This window comes from Otolemur garnettii, unplaced genomic scaffold, assembly GCF_000181295.1.
Source record: "Otolemur garnettii isolate 467f Iridium unplaced genomic scaffold, OtoGar3 scaffold00050, whole genome shotgun sequence".
Classification (NCBI taxonomy): domain Eukaryota; kingdom Metazoa; phylum Chordata; class Mammalia; order Primates; family Galagidae; genus Otolemur; species Otolemur garnettii.
In genome coordinates, this window is record NW_003852445.1 from 10,251,053 (window position 1) to 10,263,218 (window position 12,166).

A 12,166-nucleotide genomic window follows, 5' to 3' on the forward strand; every position below is an offset into this window, starting at 1 on the left:
ATTCTGGTGAAATAGCCACATGGCAACCAAAAACCGTATATTCCCTTCTTGTTCTCCAGCCTATTCGTGCATTCTTTCCAAAAATCGGGACTTTTTTAAAACGCCGGGGGACGCAGGACAAATTGTTGAAAAGCAGGACTGTCCCGCCAAAATCAGGACGTCTGGTCACCCTATCCTAACCCTATGTAAAAAGTCATCCCACTTATTCTCATACTAATCCCTATAAAATCAAGTGCTACTATTATAATTTTGTAGATGAGGAAACTGAAGGACAGAGAAGGCAAGCCACTTACCCAAGTTCACATAGTTCGCAAGTAAGGAAGTTAATTTCACAGAAGAAGCTGTGTTCAAATTAGGTTATACACAGTAAATTCTTTGTGGAATTGGTTGAAACCTTATTTCAAAAACAAGGTTAATCATAAAGAGAAAGGTAAATAAATAAATCTCTAGATGAGAATTAAGAAGAACAAAGCATTTGAGGAAAAAGGGAAAGCCTAAACAGAAAATACAAGAATGACTGAGGGAGAGGCCAAGCGCGGTGGCTCATGCCTGTAATTCTAGCACTCTGGGAGGCAGAGCAGGTGGATTGCTTAACCTTAGAAGTTGGAAACCAGCCTGAGCAAGAAAATAGCCAGGTATTTTGGCAGGAGGCTGTAGTCCAGCTACTTGGGAGGCTGAGGCAAGAGAATCGCTTAAGCCCAGGAGTTGGAGATTGCTGTGAGCTGTGATGCCACGCCACTCTACCCAGGGTGACATAGTGAGATTCTGTCTCAAAACAAAACAAAACAAAAAGAATCCAATGTACTCAATTCTATACGAAGGCAGTAGATGATCTAATGGGAGGAAGGGAATGAGGGATGGGGAGAGGGCAAGAGGGAGGGGGATGAGAGTTCCCAGTATATGACACACCTCTTGGGGGTGGGACACAATTACAAGAGGGACTTTACCTAACAAATGCAATCAGTGTAACCTAATTCTTTATAACCTCAATGAATCCCAAACAATAAAAAATATAAAAAAAGAAAAGAAAATTCTTAGAGGCCCTTGCAGTAAGAGGTAGCTTTGCTCAGACTAAAGAAAAAGATGGAGTCAGGGGTCACCATCAAACACTACTGTCCTTTTCACAGGCTAACAAATAGACAAAGGAAGATGGTGTTGATAAATCTTCTTTTTAACTTTTGGACAGTGGTTCTCAACCTTCCTAATGCCTCCTAATGTCGAAACCCTTTAATGTTCCTCATGTTATGGTGACCCCCAACCATAAAATTTTTTTCGTTGCTACTTCATAACTGTAATTTTGCTACTGTTATGAATTGTAATGTAAATATCTGATATGCAGGATGTATTTTCATTGTTACAAAAGGGTCGCAACTCACAGGTTGAGAACCGCTGCTTTTAGGGATCACCTTCTTTTTTCTTCTTTTTTTTTTTAGAGATAGAGTCTTACTTTATCACCCTGGGTAGAATACCATGGTGTCACAGCTCACAGCAACCTCCTACTTTTGGGCTTAGGTGATTCTCTTGCCTCAGCCTCCCGAGTAGCTGGGACTACAGGTGCCCACCACAACATCTGGCTATTTTTTTACTGCAGTTTGGCTGGGGCCGAGTTTGAACCCACCACCCTTGGTACATGGGGCTGGCGCCCTACCCACTGAGCCACAGGTGCTGCCTGGGGATCACTTTCTTAAATAGAGAATGTGGGGTGTGAGGAGGAAGGAAATTTTCTTTTTTTAATTTTAGAAACAGGGTCTTTTTTGTGTGACAGTGTCACTTTGTCACCCTGGGTAGAGTGCCATGCCATCATTACTGACAGCAACCTCCAACTCTTGGGCTAAAGTGATTCTCTTGCCTCAGCCTCCTGAGTAGCTAGGACTACAGGCACCCACCACAACACTCAGCTATTTTTAGAGACAGAGTCTCGCTCTTGCTCAGGCTGGTCTTGAAACTGTGAGATCAAGAAATCCACCTGCCGGCTCAGCACCTGTGGCTCAAGTGGCTAAGGTGCCAGCTACATACACCTAAGGTGGCGGGTTCGAATCCAGTCCAGGCCCGCCAAACAACAATGATGGCTGCAACCAAAAAAAATGGCTGGGCATTGTGGTGGGTGCCTGTGGTCCCAGCTACTTGGGAGGCAGAGACAGGAGACTTGCTTGAGCCCAGGAATTGGAGGTTGCTGTGAGCTGTGATGCCATAGCACTCTACCCAGGGGGATAGCTTGAGGCTCTGTCTTAAAAAAAAAAAAAAGAAAAAAAGAAATCCACCTGCCTCAGCCTCCCAGAGTGCTAGGATTACAGGCATGAGCCACTGTGCCTGGCCCACAGTCTCACTCTTGTTACCCAGGCTGGAGTACAGTAGCATGATCATAGCTTACATCTAGAACTCCCAGGTTCAATCTACCCTCCTTCCTCAGCCTCCCAAATAGCTGGGATTACAGGAAGGCACCAAAACACCCAGCTAATTTAAAAATTTTTTGTAGAGATGAGGTCTCACTATATTGTCCAGGCTGATCTCAAACTCCTTATGTCAAACTATCCTGCCTTGGCCTTCCAAAGTCCTGGGACTTCAGGCACGAGCTGCCACAGGCAGCCCAAATGTCCTCATTGTCCTATGCAATGCTCTGCAGGCAGAAGTAAATCCAATGTCTTTGCTCTACCCATTTATTTATGTGAACAAATAATTAGGAGGAATTAGGAATTATTCAACATATGTTTATTGTGGGCCTCCTCTGTGGGTCAGACATAGTAATAAATTCAGACTTCTCCTCCATCTCAATCTTTTAGAGGTTATTTTATTCCATGCCTTTGCAAATAAACCAGCTGGTCATGCTAAGATGTGAATCTATAGCTGCTGGTACCTACGCATTATAATCATAGCATTTTCCCTAAAAGCCAAGGATAAGCCTCTGACACAGCAATTCTGTGATCCAATATATCTCTCTCTGTGTAAAGTACACTTTATAGGCCGAATTAAGTACAGGGTGGGAATCTGAGCTGTATGCAGCTCTCTTTGGATTTTTACTTGATAATACCATGCAATCCATGAGAGCAGGCCAGAGTTCTACTAAACTCTAGAGCTCAGAACCAAAAGAGCTCCAACCCCCCCCCCCAAGAAAAACTAATGACACTCCCTGGGCTAGAAGTAAGAGAAGAGACGGCATCCTTTTTTTAATGAATTATAAGAGCTGTCTTAAATCTTATGGAGACCTTAAGCATTGAAAGGATTATGATGTCTTTCTCTCCCACACACATAATTCAAAATAAGAGTAATTGATTGCAATAATTTTTCTCATGACAACTTCAATACTTTATTTTAAATACAAATATGAAGGCTTGGCATGCTGGCTCACGCCTGTAATCCTAGCACTCCAGGAGACCAAGAGAGGTGAATGGCTTGAGCTCAGGTGTTCCAGACCAGCCTTGAGCTCAGGTATTCTAGATCAAGCTGAGCAACAGCTAGACCCCATCTCTACTAAAAACAGAAAAATTAGCCTGGTGTTATGGCTGGCACCTGTAGTCTCAGCTACTCTGGAGGCTGAGGCAAGAGGATAACTTGAGCCTAAGAATTTAAGGCCGCTGTGAGCTATGATACCATGCGCCATGGCACTCTACCGAGGGTGAAAGGTCTGTCTCAGAAAAAAAAAAATACAAATATGAAATTATTTTCAGAAAAACCTTACAGATGCTCTTCCTATTTTGTTAAGGGTGTACTATTTAATTTGCCTAGTGGTTGATTTATCACTATACATTATGACCTGATGAAGGCCTAGGGGCTTGGAACGTCCTAAGTAGTTTGAACTTCACCAGAACCACAATACCTTTCATACCATTTGAGATTTATACTATCTTCTGTCTTGTATCTAATCCAGAGCATACCCAGGAAAAGAGCCTTTAATAGTGGCCAGGCCAAGTGGCTCACACCTGTAATCCCTGCACTTTGGGAGGCCAAGGTGGAAGGATTATTTGAGGCCAGGAGTTCAACGCCAACCTGAACAAGAGAGAAACTTTGGCTCAGCACCTGTGGCTCAAGTGGCTAAGGCACCAGCCACATACACCTAAGGTGGCGGGTTCGAATCCAGCCCGGACCCACCAAACAACGACAGCTGCAACCAAAAAAAAAAAAAAAAAAAATAGCCGGGCATTGTGGCAGGTGCCTGTGGTCCTAGCTACTTGGGAGGCAGAGGCAGGAGACTCACTTGAGCCCAAGAGTTGGAGGTTGCTGTGAGCTGTGATGCCACAGCACTCTACCCAGGGGGACAGCTTGAGGCTCTGTCTAAAAAAAAAAAAAAAAGAGAGAGAGAAACTTTATCTCTACAACAAAACAATTAGTCAGGTGTGGTGGTTCACACCTGTAGTCCCAGCTAATTGGGAGGCTGAGGCAGGAGAACACTTGAGCCCAGGAATTTAAGGTTACAGTGACCTATGATGATGCCATGGCACTCTAGTCCAGCAGAGTAAGACCGTTTCAATTAAAAGAAAGAAAGAAAGAATAGTGCCTTCCTCTTGCACCTCTTCTAACATCCTTTTTTAATGCTAGATCCTGAGAGACACCTTCCACAATTCAATCGTTATTCATCTCACATAGGTGTAGTTCAAAAGCCGTGGTTATGCAACTGTATCTGCCAATTTTGCTCCAACAAGACTGTGGAAGAAGCTACAGAATGGGGTAGTTCCCAAATGTTTGATCATACCTGGTCAGTCCAGGAGGTCAACAGTTAAATGAACAGGGAAATGAAACACTATAGTGGGCTCAACAGCCACCACACCCCACTATAGTGCCTCATAATTATGTAGCTCACAGGTCCCCACTAATCTGTACTACAGCCTGGTAACAGAGTGAGACCCTGTCTCTTAAAATTAGAACAAAAAAATCTGTGATTAATATGGTGATGACACTGGATACTAAGATACCAAGAAAAGAGGGGGATAATCAAGAGAAATTTACAGCTAATCTTTCTGTGACATTGCCTGCTTTAGGCAAAGCACCTATAAAACACTCATCCAGAGCAAATATGCAACTTTAGAATTAAAATTGTAGTCTATATTTGCATCTGTAATTAATAAAACCCAATTTTAGCAAGGGCCAAGATCATAGGCCTGAATTTTTGCCCCTATCAGTGGCAAAAAGCATTGAAAGGATTACGATGTGTGTGGATCAGTGTGCGATCCTTCCTTATACCATTCAGATCTATTGTTTAACGTCTTTGTCAGACTTGATGAAAGCAGAGCCTATGGTTAATCGCTGCTGACTCTTATAGGGAGACCCTGTGCTAGTTAAAGGCATCACCTCTGCAGTTGCTATGGAAACTGTACCCTTCCCCCCCACAACCTATTCTGCTTCCACGTGGCATTCTTTTTCCTAATTGAACATCTTCCCATGCTCTTTTCCAGATTCAAATCCTCAGATAGTGGGGAGAAGGAGGTGGAGGTGGAGGTGCAGCAGAACATTGTCTCATGTGTCATACAGGATGGAGACATCCCCATCACCTGACATTCAGCCAGGACTCTTATTTCCCCCTCTCTGCTGGAAAAAGGATTTTCAGGGACACATCCAGATTGGTTGCAGAATGGACCGGCTGTTTTTTTCTATTGTATGTGCTCCAGGATAGGAGCCAGAACTGCTGTGAGATACGTAGGACACTGCCCAATCAGACTGTAGTTCGTAGGCAGCCTTGTGGAATCAGGTACTGTGCTCCTTTCTACCCTGTACTGTCCCCAAAGTGGAAGGCAAATGGTCCAAACAAGTGCTGCTGGAGCCCTAGGCTGAAAGACAGACTGTCTGACTTTATATATAATTTCCAAACGATTCAGTAACCTGGGTAAGAAGACTCTGTACAGACCAGGTGGAAAGACATTGAGAAATGGAGGAAGATAGATTTACGGCATCACTTTTACCAAGATGTTCAGTCATAAAACAGTGCCAGGTCTCCTCAGTCCTTTCCCTTTCTCCGGTTCTGGAACTGTCGATCTCCCTGGGAAAGTATATCACAGTCTCTTAAGGTTATTCATCTCTTTGGGTAACCTTCCCTCACTTACATCTCACATCACTTGTGGCTGGGAAGGTTTTTCCTGGGTTTTACTCAAATCCCCCTTGCTGCAGTCTGAGCTCATTGCACTCCAGTCCTGCACTCAGCAGAGATGGAGACTAGCCAGCCAACCGCTATCGGCATAACAACTCACCAGGGACTCAGGACCGGAAGGTCATTCTGTCCCCTCCAATACTGCGCAGCCTTCCCGAGCACTCAAAGGGCCTGGGCCAAGGAAGATGGGGAAACCGAGGATGGAGACCAGGGCTGTGGCAGGCAGTAATTAAAAAAAAAAAAAAAGTGCCAAACAATAATACACACAGAGATGGAGACAACGATTCAAACTTGGAGACAGAGGGACAAGATGGCTCCCCTCAGTTCGGGTGAGGTTGCGGAATTGCTAGACAGTACTTATCAGGGACAAATTCTAACTAGAAGATTCTTCTGGCGCCGAGGCAATCGACTCGCCCTTCCACTCGGTCCCTCGGAGCCCCCACTCCTGCATAAGTCGGAGGGGGAGCTCCCTCTATAAAACTGGTGGGTGGGGGTTGAGTGGGCGACCACCACACCCTGGCCAAACAAGACCGCAGTCTGAACGTCCAGGCCCCAGCCCGGCCCCTGCGGCGTCTGTGCTCCGCCCCCTGACCGGCAGCAGCCAATGAACGGCATCTGCCACCGGCCTTTAAGAACCCAGCGTACTCTCCCTGCAGCCGACGCTGCCTGCCTAGCACTTCGCCGAGTTTCCATGGAGACCGAGGCCGAGCCCGCGCTGCCTCCCAGCGTTGTCATGGAGACAACTCCGGGGCTGGGGCTCCCAAGGCCCGCCGGCGGCGCTCAGTTGCCTCAGAACCCTGCGGAGCCGCTGTGCGAGGCCGGAGCCGCGGTGGCGGCTGCACGCTGGGACCTGAGGAAACACTCTTTGCTCATCGTGATTGGTGATATCGGTACAGAGAGTCAGCTGAGGGCCGTGCGGGCCCACCTTGAACAAGGTGAGCCGCTGTCCTGGCTGGGCTTGAAACCCCCCATCCCGTGCTTCTCCGCCATCTGCATTCACCTCCCCGTACACAGGTCTGCATCCTCCATCCCTAGTGTGCACTTCCTGAGATTGGCGCCCCTGTCACCTGCATCTTCCATGCCATGTGTCCATGTCCTCCCACGATGCTAATAGCTCGTTTCTCCATCCTTTCCGCACAATCAGTGGCGTTCCGCAATCTCCTTGAGGTAGTGGAGCTCTGAACAGCCCCAGGGCCCTTCTGGGGCCCTCTCCTGCAGTGTTTTGGGTCAGATATCCTGAAGGTCCTCACCATCCTCTGTAGAGTCTCCATGTCCCTATCTTTACGTTTTTTCTTTAGAGTCCTTGAACCAGCATAATGTACTTTCTGAATACCCTGTACAAATCTCAAATCACTAAATGTCAGAGACCAGCCTGAGAGAGTGACCTTCGGAGATGCAAGCTCTTCAGTCCTTTCCTCCCTCCCCAGTTGCTGTGCCTGTGACCGTGCCTATGGCGCAGTGCTGCGGAGCCACCTGCAGTGGAAACCAGCCATGGAGGGGTGGAGGTAGGGAGGGGGGCATAGAAGGAGAATCCAGAATCTTCCTTATCTGTAAGATTGGAGAAGCCAGCCCCAAGTATCTTGGAATAGGTTCTTGGGTGTCACCTTCACCACAACTATGCAACCTTGCAAGAAAAGTCTACCTACAAACTCTTTATTTTATTTATTTTGTTTTTTGAAACAGTGTCACTCTGTTGCCCAGGCTAGAGTGCCATGGTGTCAGTCTAGCTCACAGCAACTTCAAACTCCTGGGTTTAAGCAATCCTCCTGCCTCAGCCTTCTGGGTAGCTGAGACTAGAGGCTTCTGTCACAGCACCCAGGTAATTGTGTTTGTTTTTAGTAGAGATGGGGTCTTGCTCTTGCTCAGGCTGGTTTCAAACTCCTGAACTCAAGTGATCCTCCTATGTCAGCCTCCCAGAGTGCTATGATTATAGGCATGATTACCGCAACCAGCCTCAAACTCTTTAATGACTTAGTTTAGTCTAAACTCTGCCATCTTCCCTTTGGCTCAGGCAAAGCAGAGAAAAGGTGCAGGTTGGAAGATAGACATGGGCACAAGCCACCTTTCTTAGACATCTCTGAAGCTGATCATAGAAGCTGTCTATAGCCTCTTCCGCTCCTTACCTCTTCTTCTGTGAGCTTGAAAGTGTGTCCTGGTGGCACCCACAGCTCAGTGGGTAGGGCACTGGCCACATACACCAAGGCTGGTGGGTTCAAACCGGCGTGGGCCAGCTAAAACAACAATGACAACTGCAACAAAAAAATAGCTGGCATTGTGGCAGGTGCCTGTGGTCTGAGCTACTTGGGAGGCTGAGGCAAGAGAATCACTTAAGCCCAAGAGTTTGAGGTTGCTGTGAGCTGCGACACCATGGCACTCTACCCAGGGCAACAGCTTAAGACTCTGTCGCAAAAAAAAAAAAAGAAAAGAAAGAAAGAGTGTCCTACAGTCCCATCTCCCTGACCTTATCCTTGAACCTTCTTTGTTTCTTTTTCTCTCACAGGGATTCTCTCCTGGAATATTGACTTATCATCCTTCGACTTGAACCAACAGTTGAGACTCTTCATTACCCGGCACCTAGCTCACTTCTCCTCAGAAGTCAAAGGTTAGGACTACTAGTATTATTTCAATCTTTTGCATGAGAGCTGGTTTCCATGGCAGAGCTGGCCTTCTGGGAAGATTGAGTGGGGAAGGGAGGGACCTCTGAGAAGAAAGTTGAATTCCATAGCTATTCCCACATACCCAGTACACTTTGCAGACACATGGTCAGATAGTGAAGAGAACCGGGAGAACATAATCTCTCACTGAGTGGCATGCATTAAACAATGAGGTACTTCTCTTGAGTGATCAATCATCGACCAAGCAAAAATCCATGCTGTTCATTTGTGTTCCCCTTTCTGCATACCAAAACCACCTTGCCTCCCTTTACAGAGACCCAAGAATCTCCCACTCACCTTGCCAGACCCTTACTTAGCATTTTCCCTCAGGCTACACAGCCTACCCTTCAGTTTTCAGGGTTTCTGATTCTTTCTTCAGCTTAGTTAACAGATTTCCAGAGCAAAGCAAAAAGTATGATAACCTACAAAAAGTAGGATGGTAACAAAGGATGATGAGCACTATCAAATCCAGGGTGAAAGGAGGAGACTACAGGTGCCTGCAATAGCACCTGCCTAATTTTTTTCTATTTTTAGTAGAGAAGAGGTCTTGCTTTTACTCAGGCTGGTCTAGAACTCCTAAGCTCAAGTGATCCTCCCACCTCAGCCTCCCAGGGTGTTCTGATTACAGGTGTGAATTTACTACCACAAGAATAAGTTACACTCTGAGATTTGGCTCTGAGATCAAAGCTCACAGAATGTACTTTCTTGTTCATGGAATGGGAGAAATGGGTTAGAGATTTAAGAAAACAAGATTTTTAGGAACTGTCATTCCATAACAGATGTCTGTGGGGAGACTGTAGAAAACCCTATATTCCATTATAAAAGTGCCAGGGATCAAGTCATGTTATTAGACATGTTGACACATCAATCCCTGTAGCTTTATGGAATATAAAATCCATCCAGCTCAACAGCCACTGTAACCAAATGACTGCATTCATAACTTACACTAGATAATCAGTTATCTAGTATAGTAGTGACCTCTCTTTCTCTTCCTGATCCTCCTCCAAACTGCCATCTTTGCTCATTTCCTGATCACTGATGCCTCTAGAGATGCTGCTGGAAAACTGGCAAAAACAAGGTTAATATGACCAAAGCACATTATCTTAGGAATATGTGCAGCAATTAATAAAAATTTAGGCTGGCATCTTCCCGATGTGACTGGCTTCCTATAAAGCCTTCCACTCAGTCTTGGTGCAAGAGTGGATGCAAGGATGACAGAGAATGAAATTAATGACTGAATTGAAGCTTGGGGATTATCTGCTAATGTTAATAATTCACACTGAATTCTTCCAACCTATCTTTTTGGCCACAGAGACTTGAGCATAGGCTGTTTCTGGAATGATGTAAGAAATGAACAGAAGTTAAGCCAAAGTAGACATTCTTCAGATTAGGGTGTAGGGATGCTTGGGAAGATGCTTGCAAAGAGATGCATAGTTACCCTAAGGCACTTCTCAGAAACAAGCACTGATATATAAACACCTATAGAGCTTTTCAAAGAGTTTTGCCATGGTGTTCTCAAGGGGCTTAGGGCCATATATCCAAGATCAAGGCTTACTTTAGCATACTGATTTTTTTTTTTTAGGATTGGACATTTTCATGGTGGCCTCTCTATGTCCCTGGAGAATAGTGGAGAATTTCCTGGAAAAACCCACATAGCTCAAGACAGCCACAGCCCCAACCCTGCTGACTCCTCTTTCAGCTGTCCCCACAAACAACAGTTAGCCCAGAGCAGCTGCAGATACTACCCTTCCCTTCTTCAGCCTCTTATTAGGAAGAAGGGAGAGGGAACCAGGCAGCTGGGATAGGTTTAAGGAAATATGCAAACACCTTATGACTTGACTTTTTCTGCCTACCACACAAGATGGGCTACCATTCCTATCACCTATTCACAACCCCTGGGCCAAAATACTGAGAATGGGGACACAAATATATCCTACAATGACAGGGAGAGGGCAATTATTCCTAAGCATTGCCCCCTTCACATTTACACATCTACCCACAGAAAAGGCCCCCTCTGAAGGAGAGTCAGTGGCCCAGCTCCTTCTAGTGGTCAAGTCTGGTAAAAAGCTTGCAAAGGTGGCTTTTGTACCAGGTAGTCTCTAGTGGTGACTTAGTACCTTCTTTTCTAACTCTTGTAAAAAAAATCTGGAGCCTCTGAGCATTCTAACACAAACCAGAAACAATTAGGACAGTGGAAAACTGTGTTTCAATAACATCGATACTTTGCTATTGGGTACCTATAGGAAATGGAAGGAATTTCATAATTCATAGTTAATATTCTAAGACTCCCCAAAACATAGCCTGAGGAACCAGTTTGGAGGCCTTCTGTGTGACTCTCCTTTACCACTGATACACTCAGGTACTTCTGCCAATAGGAAAGACATCCTGGATTAATACAGCATTGTTGTCTGAAATAGAAAAGCAGGGACATGAATAGAACTTCAAGTCTCATGATGTAGGCAACTCCAGTTCTGGATTTACCTGGAAGCTAAGGACAGTACAAAGTTGGTCTGGTCTGAGATCCTGATTTAGCATTTTCATGATCACCTAAGTGACCTCTCAGAAATCTTCCGCAAAAGGGAGATGGACTTCCAGTGGCATTTATTTTTTTTTTTTCCAGTGGCATTTATACACTGCAGGTTTAGGATTCTAGAAGTGAAGGTGCACTTTTTCATCTTTTTCTTTGTTTTTTTTTTTTTTTTTTTTGAGACAGAATCTCAAGCTGTTGCCCTGGATAGAGTGCTGTAGTATCATAGCTCACAGCAACCTCCAACTTTGGGCTTAAGTTTTGTCTTGTCTCAGTGTTTTGTTTTTCTTCTATTTTTAGTAGAGATGGGGTCTCGCTTTTACTCAGGCTGGTCTTGAACTCATGAGCTCAAATAATTGACCTGCCTTGGCCTCCCAGAGTGCTAGGATTACAGGCGTGAGCCACCACACCCAGCTGCACTTTTTCATCTTTTGTGCCGTTTGAAACTCACAGCATTATTGAAGGATGGTATGAATATTACACACATTTTATAGCTCAGGAAGCAAGTTCTGAAAGAGGTTATGTGGCTTATTTAGCAGCATGATTAGTAAAATAGTAGAGTTAGGTCTCAAATCCAGAGTTTCTGATCCTACTTTGCATTTGAGCCCAAGTCTGTCTCTCTTCTTTGGCATCTCATCATTTCATTGCAGTTAGCCTAGGGACACAAAGGGTAGAGGGCTGGTTGTGGTAGGTGGCTGTTGAGAGGGTAAGGGCTGAAGGAAAACTCCATTCTGAGTTGGAACCATGCCCAGGGTGTGATCCTTGGGGGTGGAAGCTGAGAATAAGGGTGGGGGCTCTGCTTTGGGCTAGGAAATATTGTTTCATTCTCAAGCCAAATGTCTGTACTTGAGTGTCCCTCCTAACACACTCCAGAGAGCCCTAGAAAGCAAAGAGGAGAGGGAAGGCTTG